Genomic DNA, 5,808 nt, shown 5'->3' with positions numbered 1-5,808 from the left:
CAGGGAGGGTCATGCCAAACCCTTGCCACCCTTTCTTCTCCTTCTGTTCCATGCAACTCTTGCTGGAACCACCAAGACACAAAATCTCCCACCTCTACCACAATGCCCCTTGGCCATCCTGCAGGGCTTTGAATGTGCTATAATCTGTCTTAATTTGACCCAGAAATGTTTGGGCAAACAAATCTCAAGCCCTAGCAGACTGGACTGTGGACTAACATGTGGGTACAAGTGCTCGTGGGCATGTTCTTTTGATGCTGTGGTTTCACCCAGTTAGTGGCATAACCAGAAGAAAGCCAGGATGGACCCTCTAAATCCACAGGATTTTGTCAGTCTTCTTTTATTCATGTAGAAGGGAAGTACTTTGTCACGTAATGGAAAGAACATTGACTTTGAAGTAAACTGTAGCTTCAAATTTCAGCTCAGAGTTTTATTAAGACTGTGATCCTGGTGAAGTTGCCCAAACTGTTTGGTTTCCTTATCTGCCTACTTTATTATAATTTCAGTGAGAGAGTAAACAAGATAATGGATGCAAAGCATTGGCACAGTGTTTGATGTCCAGTAGATGTTTAAAAAAAAGTTGGTTCTTTTTGCTATTCTACAACTAGTAAATATTTAGTAAATGATTGACTTTTTTTTGTTGATTTCATTTTATTGATTATACATCTTTACTCATACCCCTCTAATTCACAGGAGGTGGCTTTAGTCTTACTAAATCAAAAGGCTGTTTCAGTTTATGTAATGATATGAGCTGAGGTTCTCTTCTGGAACCTCAGTTTTCATGACTGTTTATGTAAGTCCTGGCATTTGACTGGATTCATCTGCTTGATTCTCACTTTTTGATAAACTGATACCCAGTTCAGATTGATATCTGGCTGCGTTGGGACATGTTTGATCTTGGAATAAAAGCCCAATAATAAATCAATATTCCACGGAGTCTTTTGGGTTTGATCTAGGTGAAAAAGCTCTTTTATCATCAGGATTCTTTGATGTAAGTGACCCTCTGGTCTTTTGATGTGCCAAATGCCCAGAATGGTAGAGTCTCAACAAGCTAGCAAGTCCAATTTTGGCTTTGTGGAGATGAAAAAGTAAATGACTTTTAGGTAACTGGGAACCACATACACATGTGAATCAAGACTGTTCTTTCTTTCTTCTTTTATATCCTCAAGTTGCTCTATCAGCATGTATCAGTCAGTAAACCACTGGTTTTAGATTTATTTCTTGTAAAGTAGTTGTTTTATTTTCCTGTACCTTACAACTCATTTTTATATATTATATTATGGCTAATAAAATAACCTCCTTTTAGATTTTGCCAGTACTTTTCACATTTATTAACAACAGTGACAAAAAAAGTAATAAATATACATTATGGACTAGGGTGTATAAGGCATGGAGATATAACTGTGAAAAATATAGAGCTGTGATCTAGTGGGAGATGCTCATGTTTATATTAGGAAAACTACACAGGAAAGACTTCTGTCTCACACTTAGGGATACAAAAAACACTCTGAAGAAAATAATTCTTAAAGAATAATAGAAGGAGGGTGTGTGGAGAAAGAGAAAGTGGAGGGAGGAGGAATGAGAAAGTAGTAAATAAAAGGAGTTGGAAAATAGAGGAACAGAAAATGTTACAGGCAGAAGAAATACGTTTTGTAAATCCTTGATGTGATGGACACTGTATAAGCTCTCTATGATTGAGTAACAAATTATGTTTATACTTAGAGGCTAGAAACAACAATAACAACAAAGACAGTTTTTGTGCATCAAGAATCCAGGCATGTACTGGCTGGGTCCTCTGGCTTCAGGGTCCCACAATGCTACAGTTAAGTTGGGCAGGGCTGCAGTCATTTGTAAGCTGGACGAGTAAGGAATTCACATTCAAGGTCATTAATATGGTTTTGACCAAGTTTCAGTTTCTCATCATTTGTTGGGCTAAGAGTCTCAGTTCCTCTCTAATTCATCTGGCTGTTGATCAGAAAAATTACTTCCTTGCTACATGTGCCTTTCCATAGAGCATCTCATAGTTTGGTAGCTGGCTTCCATTAGGGCAAAAGACGAGAGAGTAAGGCAAGCAAGATGGAAGCTACAGTCTTCTTGTAACTTAATTTCGGAAGTGACATCCCATCTTTGCCATATTCTCTTTGTTAGAAATGTGTCACTAAGTCAAACCCACACTCAAAAGAAGGGAATTATACAACATCATGAATACCAAGAGGCAAAGATTTTTAGAGACTGTTTTAAAGGCTGCCTACTATAGGCGGTAGAGTATATTTAAGGAACTGAAAATACTACTGTATGTTTGGAGCATAATAGTGATAAAGTGAAGGGAAATTAGACTGGATAGCTAAGCATTAGCCAGATTGCAAAGGGATTTAGAAGTCACGTTAAGGGTTTGGCGATTCATTGTAAGAGCAAGAGTTTAAGCTGACAATGACATTATCATATCTGCATTTTAGAAAGTTACTTTGGTAGTAGTGTGGAGACTGGGACGTGCTGGGTTGTGTTGGAGGCTGCTGTGATAATCTAGCTTATAAAAGTTAGTGGCTGTTTAGAGCATTAGAGTAAGAATAGAAAGCAATTGTTGAACTCAAGAGATTATCTGGTCACAAATTCAAAAGATACAGCAGAGTGTATATTAGATGGCAAGGGAAAGGTGAATTAAGGATGAAAGTGTTTCTTACTTGAGGAAATTATTGAAATGTAGTTTCATTCATTAATTCTGTTTGGGTGGTAGGTAAAGTCATTACTCTTATGAGATCTGTACAAATTTGAAGAACTGTGAGACATCAAACTGAAGATGGCCAGTAAACATTTGAAAACATGATCTGGAGCTCAGAAGAAAAAAATGGGTTACAGTTAAGGATATAAAGGTCACATGAATCTTAGTTGGTGCTTCGTTTATTAGACTGTATGAGTTTCTAGAGAGAGGGATCAGCACCAGACAGAGGTATTCCAATGTGGAACGTTTTGACATAGCAAGTAAAAAGGTGGATTCATGCCGGGCGCGGTGGCTCAAGCCTGTAATCCCAGCGCTTTGGGAGGCCGAGACGGGCGGATCACGAGGTCAGGAGATCGAGACCATCCTGGCTATTACGGTGAAACCCCGTCTCTACTAAAAAATACAAAAAACTAGCCGGGCGAGGTGGTGGGCGCCTGTAGTCCCAGCTACTCGGGAGGCTGAGGCAGGAGAATGGCGTAAACCCGGGGGGTGGAGCTTGCAGTGAGCTGAGATCTGGCCACTGCACTCCAGCCTGGGTGACAGAGCGAGACTCCGTCTCAAAAAAAAAAGGTGGATTCATGTGGGAAGTAACAAGAGGGAGGCTGAAAAGGGGCCAGGTTAGGCAAAGCTTTGAAATCAGCAGTTAGACGTTTGGACCTTTTTCCTTAATGAAAATTGGAGACATCGTTTTGTTTGTTGGTATGTTTTAAGAATGGGAACCACATAATTGCATGTATTATAGATAAGCAGTTGGTGTGTGATTTGTGTATGTTTGTGAGGTATTATAGGAGTCTCTGCTCATGCTCATATAGGCCAAGTAAAGACTAGATCAACCGTATATCCTCTTTTGATATTGCTAATGTCTGAATAAGCTCACTGGAACACTGGTTCTCTAATTATTGACTGTTTCATCCAAAGAGTTGTTATCTTCAGTATAGAAGCTGTCACAATATTTTTAATATATTGACTGAAAATGTGTTTGCTATCAACTCATTTTTCTGAAAAAAAAAAAAAAACAAATACAGAATTCCTGTATACCCTTTACTCAGCTTTTCCAAATGATAACATTTCATATAAATGTAACTATCAAAACTAGGGAATTAACATTTATGTGGTTTTATTTTAAATTTTGTCAATTATTCATGTAATATTTGTTTTGGACCAGGATTCAATTTGGAATCTCAATTTTATTTGCAGATACAGTGATTAAATAGTATCATAATAATAATTACATTTTTTTCTTTGAGTCATGAAGAGAAAATTTCCATTTTATTGTATATACTGATATTGTAATGTAATAAAACAGAGTATATTTGTTTTGGATGCAATTTTGCTTTTCTTTAAGCAAATAAATTCTAGTAGTATACAATTGACTTAGCCTAACTAGAAGCTGTAGAAATACAACCAGTGCCCAGGGATAATGCAAAGAAAACAGAGGAAAGGCAAGGATAATCCAAAAAGACCAACCACAAAATGTGCTTAGGGTTTTAGATTTAGTAGTATGAGAATGGTTAATACCTTGAATAAATGAACACAATACTTCTGGGAAAGCAAAGGTTTTGGCAAGGAAATTGGGAGTATTTCTGTTCAAGTTTTTGCTTCTCAAAATTGGTGAATTATATTTTAAAATTTATTGTTATTTATTGCTTTTTAACTTTTCATTTTGAACTTTTATACAAAAGTCACAAAAATATAACAAGAAATTCCTACCTCTAGTGTTGAATGCCATTGCTGCCTTAGGGGGTTAGGCTTCTCTGGCTTGCTAACTGCTCTAGGGGGTTCAGGCATAACTGATAAGGTACCTCCATTGAAACTGTGACCAGATGGGTACAAGTTACCACCACACATAACAAGAGACCCTCGCCTGCAACATCATGGGAGGATACGAAAAGTCCTTTGAGGGACAAAATCTGCCAAAGGACAAACAACTTGAAGCCAATAGGCTCTCCCTTGCAAATGATGCACCACAAGCAAAACAGAAAAAGAAAAAAAGAGTACCTAAATGAAGATGTGAATGGATTCATGGAATACCTAAGACAGAACTCATAGATGGTTCACAATGGGGAGATGATAGCAACAATCAGGCAGTAAGGGAGTAAATTGCAGTTGCTTTAAAGAAAGGCAGTCTTATGGGAAGGGAAACAATGAATGACAAGCAGTGAAGAGAAATACAGTGGTGTGTTTCCATTGCAGAAAACCTGGTCATACAACTGCAGATTGCTCAGTTGCCCCAGAAAATCAAGAGATGGGCACTGGAACGTGTTCTGGGTCTGGGTCCACAGCGTGCAAAATAATCAAGGGCAGGGCTAGAGTAGCCCGGGCTCTTGGTGAATTTCCTTTTGCAAAATGTTTGTTTGTGGGGAAATGAGACAACTGTCCAGATCTTGTCCTGATCATCCCAAAGGACTTTGTGCTGATGGTGGTGGTTGCAAACTTTGTTGCTCTGTGGAATGTTTTAAGAAGGATTGTCGTGAAAGTCAGAATTCAGATCTTTGGAATGATCAAAGTTGATTGCTGATCAAAGGGAATGAGTGCAGACTCTGAAGAAATTGGATGACTTAAATCACAGAAATCCAAAACAAATATACCTAAAATTGTTACTTTTTGATAATGAGTAAGTACTATTGCTACTTACAATCTCGTTGTTACTTTGCAAACAGGACATACTTCTCAAATTAGAGCTGGGCTCCCTTGGAGTCAAGCATTTATTGTAGGTGTCAGTATGATCGAGATGTGGTCAAAAACATCTTTGAGTATTCTGTCCATTGAGAAGTACTTCTATCACTGTTTGGAAAAAATCACTGAAGGAAATAATAATATTAAAAATAGTTTTCTAAAGGAACATATGTTTAACTGATATAACTTAGACATAACTAAGTGGTGATATAACTGATTGTAGCAATCGTCTTTTTGAAAATGCAAAATTACACATAAATGTGAATCACCCCTGAGCAAAGATGCTGCTTTGCATTTGGAAATGAATTTTTCTTTGTATTATTTTCTTGCTTCAAAGTATCAATTTATTATGATAATAGTATAAGTTGCACACAATCTTTATTTAATATATATTGAATGGAAATCCATTATCTGAT

The 5,808-nt window shown here is 37.4% G+C and overlaps 1 pseudogene; it reads left to right on the top strand.

Moving 5' to 3' along the window:
• The first annotated feature begins 3,384 nt into the window (after positions 1-3,384).
• Positions 3,385-5,324, top strand: LOC105510813 (annotated as a pseudogene).
• The last annotated feature ends 484 nt before the right edge of the window (positions 5,325-5,808 follow it).

The sequence above is a fragment of the Colobus angolensis genome, unplaced genomic scaffold (assembly GCF_000951035.1).
Source record: "Colobus angolensis palliatus isolate OR3802 unplaced genomic scaffold, Cang.pa_1.0 Scaffold192, whole genome shotgun sequence".
Lineage (NCBI taxonomy): Eukaryota > Metazoa > Chordata > Mammalia > Primates > Cercopithecidae > Colobus > Colobus angolensis.
This window is presented reverse-complemented; position numbering and strand designations above follow the sequence as displayed.